The sequence below is a fragment of the Bacillus rossius genome, chromosome 7, assembly GCF_032445375.1.
Source record: "Bacillus rossius redtenbacheri isolate Brsri chromosome 7, Brsri_v3, whole genome shotgun sequence".
Taxonomy (NCBI): Eukaryota; Metazoa; Arthropoda; class Insecta; order Phasmatodea; family Bacillidae; genus Bacillus; species Bacillus rossius.
This window is the reverse complement of record NC_086335.1, coordinates 18,437,102-18,447,843: the sequence shown is the minus strand read 5'-3', so window position 1 is coordinate 18,447,843 and position 10,742 is coordinate 18,437,102. Positions and strand designations below refer to the sequence as shown.

At 32.1% G+C, this 10,742-nt stretch overlaps 1 long non-coding RNA gene across 1 annotated transcript; it reads left to right on the top strand.

Moving 5' to 3' along the window:
• Positions 1-1,282: 1,282 nt before the first annotated feature.
• On the top strand, positions 1,283-10,470 carry LOC134534421 (uncharacterized). Its single transcript, XR_010075491.1, has 3 exons — positions 1,283-1,434; positions 5,692-5,850; positions 10,367-10,470. It is a non-coding gene; the product is annotated as an uncharacterized LOC134534421 (long non-coding RNA).
• The last annotated feature ends 272 nt before the right edge of the window (positions 10,471-10,742 follow it).

Below are 10,742 nucleotides of genomic sequence, written 5' to 3'. Positions count from 1 at the left end.
ATTGGTGTACCCAGCAGATGAAATATTATTTATTGATATTAGGTTTGTAATCATATGTTACGAAAAACCTTTTTTTCGAATGGATTTAATTTATCAAAAATTTGAAATAAATAATGATGCACACTCACGAAGTAGTTTATTCTAGGAGTGATTGTGGTTTTCGGTATTAGTTGGTTAGTATATAATTTTGTGTGTGTGCGTGTGTATGTTAGGTACATAGAAATTAACTAAGCAATACGCATTTTTTTAACTCTATTTTGAAACGCAAAATATTGCTAGCAGCATGCACTCAATGTTTCCCTGAGTACGAAGAAGCTAATGTTGCCACGCAGCCTAGTCCTAGACTAACGGACATGACGGGGACGGACAGGCTTGTCTATTAGACGCTGGAGCGCGTGACACTAATGCACACGGCGCGTCGCCGTCGCTTCAAGTGCCCCAGCGAACGACAACCGATTTCCCGACACTTGGGAAAGCCATAATCGCGGAGCAGTGACAGCTATATGTGGGCTGCTTGGGGCAGGTTTATCGGCGAGGGGTTGAGCGCGTCACGATAACCAGCTGCCACGAAGTGTCAGTCTGAAGATAAGGCGCCCAGGGAAAAAATCACACAGACTTTCCAAGCTTAAAATAAAACTGGATTTCACGAATACGACTGTGGAAATCCACATTTAATGAAGTTTTCTCGATTTTTCAATTACAAAAAAAAAAAGCAGTAACTAACCCTCAACAGCTGTTCTACTACTTGCACGCGGTTTGGGCTGGGTGCCAGCGGATCTCCATTTGACCGCCTGAACTGACACTGGACAGCCCTGAAGAGTGAACGACGCACAATGTCAGTAGCCAATGAACAGGTGTCACACTGAGAAAAAGGATTGGTTCCATGAACAAAATATATTTGTTTGCATGATGGTTGTTTCATTCAAACAATATTTATTTAATTCTACCAATCGTTTATTTGACCGTACTAAACGTTAAATGTTCCAAACAAACTACACGTGTTCTCAAAACCAAATTATTTGTTTAAAAATAATTTGTTGCACCAAGCAGTTATTTGTTTGGTCCAACACTTCAAACAGATATTTGTTTCAGTCAAACAAATCATTATTATTTTTCTAAACAAACAGCATGTTTGCTTAAATTATAACATTTTAAACGAATATTTTGCAGCGCCAACAAAATATTTTGTTAGCGCAACTAAACCATTTGGTTGGCGACACTACTTTCCGGTTTTTATTTTGTTGGCTATGCCGTTTTATTGTTATTGAAGCAGCTCCGTGATGGTGCTGGAAATTGAATATTGTGGGCATCAGGTTATTTATTTCCTCGTTACCGTTTGTATGTGAGCAAGTGCTGATCTAAAAAATGGTTGATGAGTAAACCAAGATAATTTTGGAAGATTGGGGTGTTTGCAGTTAATTGGACTTGTTGCAGGTAAGTGAAATATTTTCCATGTAGGCTATGTTGTTTGTCTAGGCGCGGTTCTTGTATAAATATTATTTTCACCCCCTCTTCTATCTATATAGTTGCTGGTAACTATTTTGTGAAACTGTGGTGAGATTCTTTAAATAGTTAACCAGCAATTTACCGTTATAACGTGTGGTTGGAATATGTTTAATACGTTAAAATACTTCACAACTAGTTAACCAGCAATTTACCGTTTTAACGTGTGGTTATGTTTTATACAAAAATAACTGCAAATATGGGTGAATTCACATTTCCTTAGCAAAATTAAAACTATTAAATTTGTACATGATTGATTACGTTAATTTGGACATATTAAAATTACTATGTGAAGGTTTCGGTTGGCGTAGTTATAATATGTAATTAATAACCAACAATTCAGATAATTACCCAAGAATTTTAATGTAGCTAACCTGACCTAAATAACCATTCACATAATTTCACAGTATGAATGTAATTAACCTATCTTAACCATTCTCATTCACTCTTTGTAACGTACCTAACCTAAAAACTCAGTAAATTATTACTAAACTACGTGAAGCATTCCAATGCCTTTTCGCAGAATAGTTACTGATAAATGTCTAAGTAAAACAGTGAATACACTTTTCACATTTAAAACTAAAATTAGCATGAAGCCTCACTTGTCAGACATTTGCTTAAAATATTTTTAATAATTATTTTTCTCAGAGGTTATGTGCATTAAGTAACAAAATTGAAGCAATAATATTTAGATTTCACTGCAATGATTGGTTGGTTAGGATAGGTTAATTGATAATGCTTTTCAACCATTTGAATATTTAAAAAAAAATTTAAAGCAGCATAACTAATCAACCATCCACACTGTTTATAAGTATTTTAATGCTGCCGACACAAAAACCAACAACCATTATCATATCACTGTATTTGTAATACACAACTCTGACCTTACCACTCGCTTAAATGTCAAATATTGGTTTAAAAAAATAAACATTTAGTTTTTTCTTCAGAAAACTCTGTCCCCTTCAGAATTAAGCTTAAATCTTATATGATGTGGGCTGACGAAAGTCATAGAACTAAGTAGACAACTTTTAATGCATGTATATTGAAATATGTTTTAAAACTATTCATTCTCACATCTGTATGTGATCCTACTTGTAAGTTATACTTTCCTTAATTTTGCTAAGTATTATGAATCTTAACTGCTCTATGTAGGTAAAAGTTCCGAATTGCGTATCCAGGTGTTTTCAGATATACCTTTGATCCTGAGGCATGATCCTGCACATTTGATCCTGTAATTCATGATGCTTTTTTCAGCAGTGGGGAGGCATTTCGCGTGAAACCTGATGTAAAAAATAAATTACGAATAAGATAAATTACGTCAGGTAGGTGTTACGCGCCTCCACACTGCTAAAAAATAAGCATCATGTACCACAGGATCAGGTGTACAGGATCATGCCATCAGGGGCCTATTCCACCAATAAACTTTGCAACTTTTCACTTTTCACTTTTCACTTTTCTTTCTTACTTCCGTTCCACGAAAATTAGAATTCGCAAAGCAAAAATTGAAAAGTGCAAAGCGAAAAGTGCAAAGACTTTGCACTTTTGAACGTGTTTCTGTTCCACAATAATCTCTCTCTGCATAACTCATTCTAAAAATATTTGCAAAGTTTTCAGAGGTTTTGCAAATATCATTTTGCTTTTGCAGTTTAATTTTTATTGTGTGATCTTATTTAATTAATTTGTTTGAGGTGGTTAAAAGTGTTGTTTGTTATAAATTTACCATCTAAGTAATTATTTAATTTAATTTAATGTGGTTGAGAGAAATGAAAACATAGGTAGTAACATAAACACATAACCTACAAAAGTAAAAGAAGGAAAATGAGGAGGCGTATTTTATTGCATTCAAGTGATGAGGCTGATGAAGATGACAGAGTTCCAGTAAGGAAAGTGTACACATTAAGAATAAATTTCATGATTGACAATGATATTCATTGTGCTTTTAAAAGAACGTCAGTCCATTCCTTCTCCTTTTGTTTCTGTGTTACTGTACCTACTCGAGAAACTTGCAAATAATATATATATTTTTTTATAAGTTCTAATACTGCTAATTTTTTATGCACAACTTCTATTTTCTTACTCATCATGCACTCTATAACCTACAAACTAGGCAACAGTAATGTAAACAATGAATAAAATAATGCAAAGACTTTGCAGACTGGCTGTAGGAATGCAAAGAGGTTAAAAATTTTGGTGGAACACATTTACTTTGCACTTTTCAGTTATGTGCAAAGTGCAAATTGAAAAGTTGCAAAGTTTATTGGTGAAATAGGCCCCAGGATCATTGCATCAGGATCACAGGGTTAACTTGGATATGCAATACGAAACATTTACCTCTATTGTACATAACAATCAAACCATTGAAACTTTCAGCTACTTAATACTTGAAAAGTGCTATCCTCTAGATAAGAGAATATTTACCAGTAAATATTTTATCTTAAATCTGCATTTCTTGTATTAACAAAAATTTAAATTTATAAAAAAAAATATTTTTTAGTTCTCTGAATTATCTTTGATAGTTTCATAAAACAGCATTAGTGTATTTCATGTTGTTTTTAGATGTGCTAGTTTACGTATTAAGTGGTTGATTAGTTTAGCTCATTAGTTGTATAAAATATTGTAAAAGGAGAGCTACATTAATGTAAAAAATTTCACAATGCTAATTTTTTACTGCCTGTCCTTGCTTGCCAATCATTACTTAAGGGTGTCTTGGTTTACTTCAAGTAGTTTACCAGTAATTGGCCATTTTAAAGTATGGTTATATTAGGTATTCCAAATACTGTTACATTACGAATATGGCCAGTTAGGTTTGGTTAGCTACTTTAAAAATACTCTACAATAGTTCGAATGTTTTTTTTAGGTAAAGTGTTCTATGTTACTTTAATGTTTTATGTGTTTGACATGCAAACATATATGAAAATAGGTTTTAATATATATATATATAGTAATATGTATTATAAACTTGCATGGGTTTAGCTACTTAGATTATATATGAAAAAAAAATTGGGTTCAATTGAACTTCTCGATACCAGATTTCTTATTGGTTGAGAAAACCGGAGGGGAAAATAATGATGTCATATTAGTAGGACAAAGGTGTTAGTATAAAATGTGGGAGTTATAGAGTTGGTATAACTGGATGCACGTAATTGTTTTACTATATGCGTGTTTGTTGGTGATTTGTGATGTTAGGGGTAGTTTTGGAAGTTAAAGCAGGAGTGGTTTATTGTAGTAGTTTGAAATATGTGTATTTAATACTTAAAGTTACCAATGAAAAATTTGTAAATGTTGGTATCACTGTGAGCATTAAAATGTTGAAAGGTTGGTATCAATGTAGTTGTGAATGAAGACGGGTGGCAGTTAAATTGTCATGGTGTGTGGTATGTTATGGAGGGAAAATGTGAAAGAAAAAAGACAGGTGAGTGGAAATAAAAGTAGAAGAAAAGATTAGAGAATGTTGTTTGATGGTGATGGTAGATAGGGTAGAGAACGATAGTTGATAGGTGAAAGTGTGTGTTAAGAGTTGGAAATGATGTAGAATTAGAGTATTTGTTGAACAAGTGCATATTTTTTGTGTGGTATCGAGAATTACACTTAAATGTGTAGGCTTAATGTGACTTTCACGATACCGCGGAAATTATTTGTGTGGTATCGAGAAGTACAATTGAATTGGTAGGATTCAAGTGAACTTGGTGATACCGCAGAAATAATTTTTGCGGTATCGAGAAATACACTTGAATGGGTAGGATTCATATTAATTTCACGATACCGCAGAAATTATTTGTGTGGTATCGAGAAGTACAATTGAATAGGTAGGATTCAAGTTAACTTGGCGATACCGCGAAAATTGTAGTTACAGAGAACAAGTTCCCCGCCCAAAACCCCCATATTCCCGCGCTTGTTCTGTTAGAAAGTAGGGGTGGTAATGATGCAAGTGATGCCATCTTGTTGTCGTCATTAATTATAGGCTGGTATCGGGTCGTTAATTTGTCCCAAATTTTTTTTCCAATTTGTCACACAGACATGTTGTGTCCCACAGTAAACTAATGTGTATTTTTTTGAAAAAAAAAAAAGAATTAAAATTTAACAAGCCAGAGAGACATACCAAATATATATGTGGACAATTTGCATGACTAAAATGTGACTAATTTTAATCTGTTGTTTATTATATTTGTGGCTTTTACTGTTTTTCAGGGCAATCTCTGCACAGAGGAAGAAAGTTTAGTTTTTTTGTGGATGCAGAGATTTTCCTTTAAAAATCAAATATCATCACTGCTTTTTTCTGTAATGTTTTCCTGCTGCACCATATTCAATGCCCCAGTAACTGGCAGTCACACAGAAATTCATCCAGAAGTAAGTTGTCAAATTCAAGGTACCGTACCTAATATGTTTACAGTAATAAAATCACTTTGTACAACTAAATCTTGAATTACACATAATTTTGCTGAATTATAATAATTGCAACCAATTTAATATCCACAATTCCTTCACAACTTTGTTGATTTTTTCATTTTTTTCATTTGGATAGTGGCTGTTGTGTTTTTCAAACATGTACTTACTTAATTGCATCCAAAAAATATCAGGATAAATTTTTGGAACGATAATTTTTTTAGATTTCCAACATAAATCAAGATATAAAAAAGTTCTGAAAAAGAATGCTAATGTATCTGCCTTTGTCAAAATATATGTTTGAAGTGCTGGAACATAGTGTGAAATTACTTGTGATTTTCACTGAATCCAGGAAACTTTAAAGTTAGAAACATGTTTCAGTCAGAAGGTTGCATGGACTCGAGTCTTCTTTTTGTAACAAAGTCCATAATTACTACACTCACACTGTTATGATCCATACTCTGTGTTACCTAATCAAAACTTTAAACATTTTTATACTTGGTCTTTACTTGATACATAGTGAGACCTCAATATAGGTTAGCCTAGCTGCAAACTAATTGGACCCAGTATCACATGTGAAACCAATATTTTTATTGGGGAAGCTCTACCCAAGCATAAGCCAACATATAAAATATTAAGACTTAAATTTATTTATGTTAATTTATAAATGTTTGTATATTACCCAAGATCAGATTTGTAGAGAATTTCTTGTATGTATATGTGTGTACATATATGTATGTATTTGTATGTTTATATCCCAAGATGTTTTATGTTTCCAATGTGATTCTATGACACTTGAGATTTTACATATAACATTTCAAAACATTTATACAAGTTTATAGCTTATTGGTTTTCAATCCGAGGGTTACCTTTTTATTTCCTTTATGGTTGTACTTGTAGAAAATATCTTGTACAGCACATGAAAAGGCACTTAGGCCAATAGAAACAGAAAATATATTTTTGAAAACAAAAATTGACAGAAAATAAAATCATAAAATTTTGGCTCTAAATATTTTATCCTATATAATTTGTAAGCAAGAATATGCACTGTGAGTAACATGGAGACAAACAAGGATTAAAAGATTTATTCACGACCAGTGATGCAGTTATGAGTGAATTAACATAAATAACGTTACATAGTAATTAATAGTTTACCTTTTAGCATAAATTTTTAGTTTGCAGGCACCTACAATGGGGTCTCACAAGTGCATCAAGGAATGACCAAGTATAAAAAGTTTCAAGTTTTGGGTAGGTAACGAAGGGTATGGCTTCATAACAGTGTAAGTATAAAGCAATTATGGAGTAGGTTACAAAAAAAAGACTTCAGTCCATGCAACCTGGCTGAACCATGTTTCAGACATTCACTGAAAATAACAAAGAATTTCCAGCACTTGAACCTCATTATTTGGCAGTGGTAATTACACGTCCATTAGCTTTTTTTTTTTTATCTACATTTCCCACTACTTAAAATATAATGCTGGTTTGACGTGATAACATCTTATGAACAGTCTACATTTAGTTAAAATATACTCCCATAAAAATTTCTCTATGAGGATTAAAAAAAAAAACCACCCCATCTACATTTCCCACTACTTAAAATATAATGCTGGTATGACGTGATAACATCTTGCACACTTCATGTTCAAAAGAGGAAGTACATAACTGTCTACATATGATTTTCACAAAAGGAAGTTTATTGAATACCTGATACTTAAAAACACTACCCCTTCCCACTTTCACAACCCTTCAAGGAGAATGTTTCACTGCTTGATGAAATTTTTCATCTTGATGTTAAAAAAAATTACTCTTTAACGTAACCTTTTTCTATTTCACGTTACTATCCTTTAAAGTAGTTTTTTGTTTCTCCTTGGTAATTGTAATCAGTTGAGGTACATAAAAGAGTAATTCATCATCAACATATGATTGAAGAAAAGATGTTCGATGAAAACATGAGATTAAGGGAGAAAATATTTCTTTCCTACCCTTCAAAGAAATATTTTGTCCTGTTTAAAAGAATGTTGCACACTGGAAGTTAAAAAGAAAATCAATACTATCTACATCTGATTCAAACAAAAAATTAATTCAATACACACGATTTTGGTGCACTACTTTCCTCATTCTCTCATCCCCCTTACCCCTTCCTACCCCCTTCTCAACACCTACCACAGATCTTTCACATGTTTACATCACTCTTTCTACCCCTTGAATCCGAATTTGGGCAGCTCTTGATGAAATTTTGCATACTTGACATTAAAACTAAGAAGGCAGTTACTGTCTTCATACAATTTAAAAAAAGACCCTTCATTCTGTGTTCAGCCTGGGCAATGCTAATATTTTATACAAACAACCATTCTCGAGATAGATCGCATAGAGTATGGAGCGCTTGGACATATTTACAATAAAGCAAGATCAATTGTAGAATCCATTACGTAGTACAATATATAAAGTTAAATTACTCATTAAAAATATTATCATTAACAAACCTTAAATGAAACAGGTCTCAACAATGGAACATCTGCCTAACTTTTGATAAATAGGAAAGGTCAATACCTAATTGAAGTTATTAAAGTTTGTAACCCATGCACAACACTATCACATTTTGAAGTAGATTTATTGTATATAAAAACAAGTCATCCTTTACACTTAAAATTGAACGTCAATCATTGCAAAGATACATATGTAACTGAAGTATAGGCTTGTATACAGAGTGTGATGACTTGAAAACAAAGCCTGTCAATGTAATATCTGCCCCAACTTATGATAAAGGTTTGTTAGGGTCCCCTTGTTTTAGAGATAAACATGTTAATATGTGTATATTCAAATATTTAAACAGTTAAAAGAAACACTTACATTTTATTCTACTTAAAATATAATTATGATAAAAATTTAATTGGAACATATTTACGTTTTCAAATTTTATTATTATTATTTATCAGGAAATAAATATCTTATTTTTGTTAGTAATTCCCTTTATAAATTGTACTGAATACTGGATTCTGCAGATGAGCTTGCATTATCGTGCATGTGGCTAAGCTCTCTCGACTCTTCAAACCCTATCTCAAGAACGGTTAATTGTATAAAATATTGCCTGACACAGGAAACATAATATTTACAAAAAGAAAATTTTGTAACCTTTGACCTCAAATATCTTGATAACGTATCAAAAGGTCTTCTATAGCAAAATTAAGAATGGCGATATCTCCTAAAGTATTTGGAATTTCTTATCTCCGTCGGCTTAAATGAAAAGAGGAATTTAAAGAACATATAATAAAAGTAATTTCGGATTTTTAACATTTTTTTTGCAAATACCGCTCAACTACATATTTACCTAATTTACTGCATGAGTGTACGGTCACCACAGCTTCGTTCGCCATTGTAAACAACTTACTTTTTTTTTTGTGCCACATGCTATTGTACACCATACGGCCATGAACCAAACGTATGGTGACGTAAATGTGAAAATTAATAAGTTTTTTTCTTAGCGTTCCCCTTTAATATTAAATGTATTATGCATGAAAATATAGTTGAAAATTTGCGTTTTAAACACACAAAAGAGCGGATTACGGTTCCATTATTAAAATACGTTTTAAGCAACGTACGAGTTTCCTATACATATGGCATCTTCGTGCATATTCAGCGATATTCGTTTTACCACATTAAAAACATTCTGAAAAGTCAAATGGCTGCAATGAATATCCAAACAATGCAATGGCAATTTAACTTCTATTCCTCAACGTAAACAATTATTTTGATGGCGGTAGCGATCGTTTTATAGTATTATTTCTCAAAAAATCTGAAATTAATAAAACTTAAACACGTAATTAAATACAAAGTTCAAAAATCAATTGTGTTACAAAATTTCAGCAGACCAAGTGGCTATATCAAGATGCTTCAACATTCTCATTTCTTACACAAGAACAGCAAATTTCATGTTTAACTTGCGGCAATAATGAAGAACGGATATATTGGATATATTTATAATTTTAATTATGTGATATAGTGAAGTTATAGTTAATATATAAAAACGTAACCGTCTGACATATTATTTAATGTGGTGTATATTTTCTTATAGTTTCCCATATAGTGAGATGATAAAAAAATTTGAACATTTCCCTCATTTTGCATTTTCCCAGTTATTACATAATTTTTTTCCTGGTCCCTTGAAATATGTAAAAACGAGGTTCTACTGTATTATATTTCATTCAGAGGTTGGGTCATTATTTGACTGGTCAATGATTTTATATACTTAATTGTCGATCAAGTATTTTTACTTAAACTTTTTTAACCATGTACTTGCTATATACTATATAGAATTAGAAACCAAACAAAAATCATATACAGTCCATTACTGTATCAAAGATATTTAATTTTAAAATTTTATAACTTAATTGGGATATTCTTCTAAATGTCTTATTTTGTGTTTTGTCTTACATTTCAGCATAAAACTGTCTAATGATATGTATTTCTTTTTTCTTTTCAGGTGCATGTTGAAAATGAACCTACATTATGTCATTAAGTTTTATTTTTATAAATGGAACTTAATTCATAAATATTGAATTTATTTAATAAATTTTAAAAAAATAACTGGATTATTTATTTAATTTTAATTGTTAATTTATGTAATTAAATTGACAACATGCCCTCCAAAAGCCATGGGCTTTAAAAGGTCATTGCATGTGTGTGTGTGTACCCAACCCTCATCGGTACCGAGAGCAGCCAAACAACTACCTGGGGTAGGAACCCCAGCAGGTAGGCATCATCACAAGGCCTACATATAAAAGGTAAATAGCCACATAGCAGCAGCATCTGGATCATGGCAAAACAGTTGTACATATTTAAGAGAAATTCTAATTGCA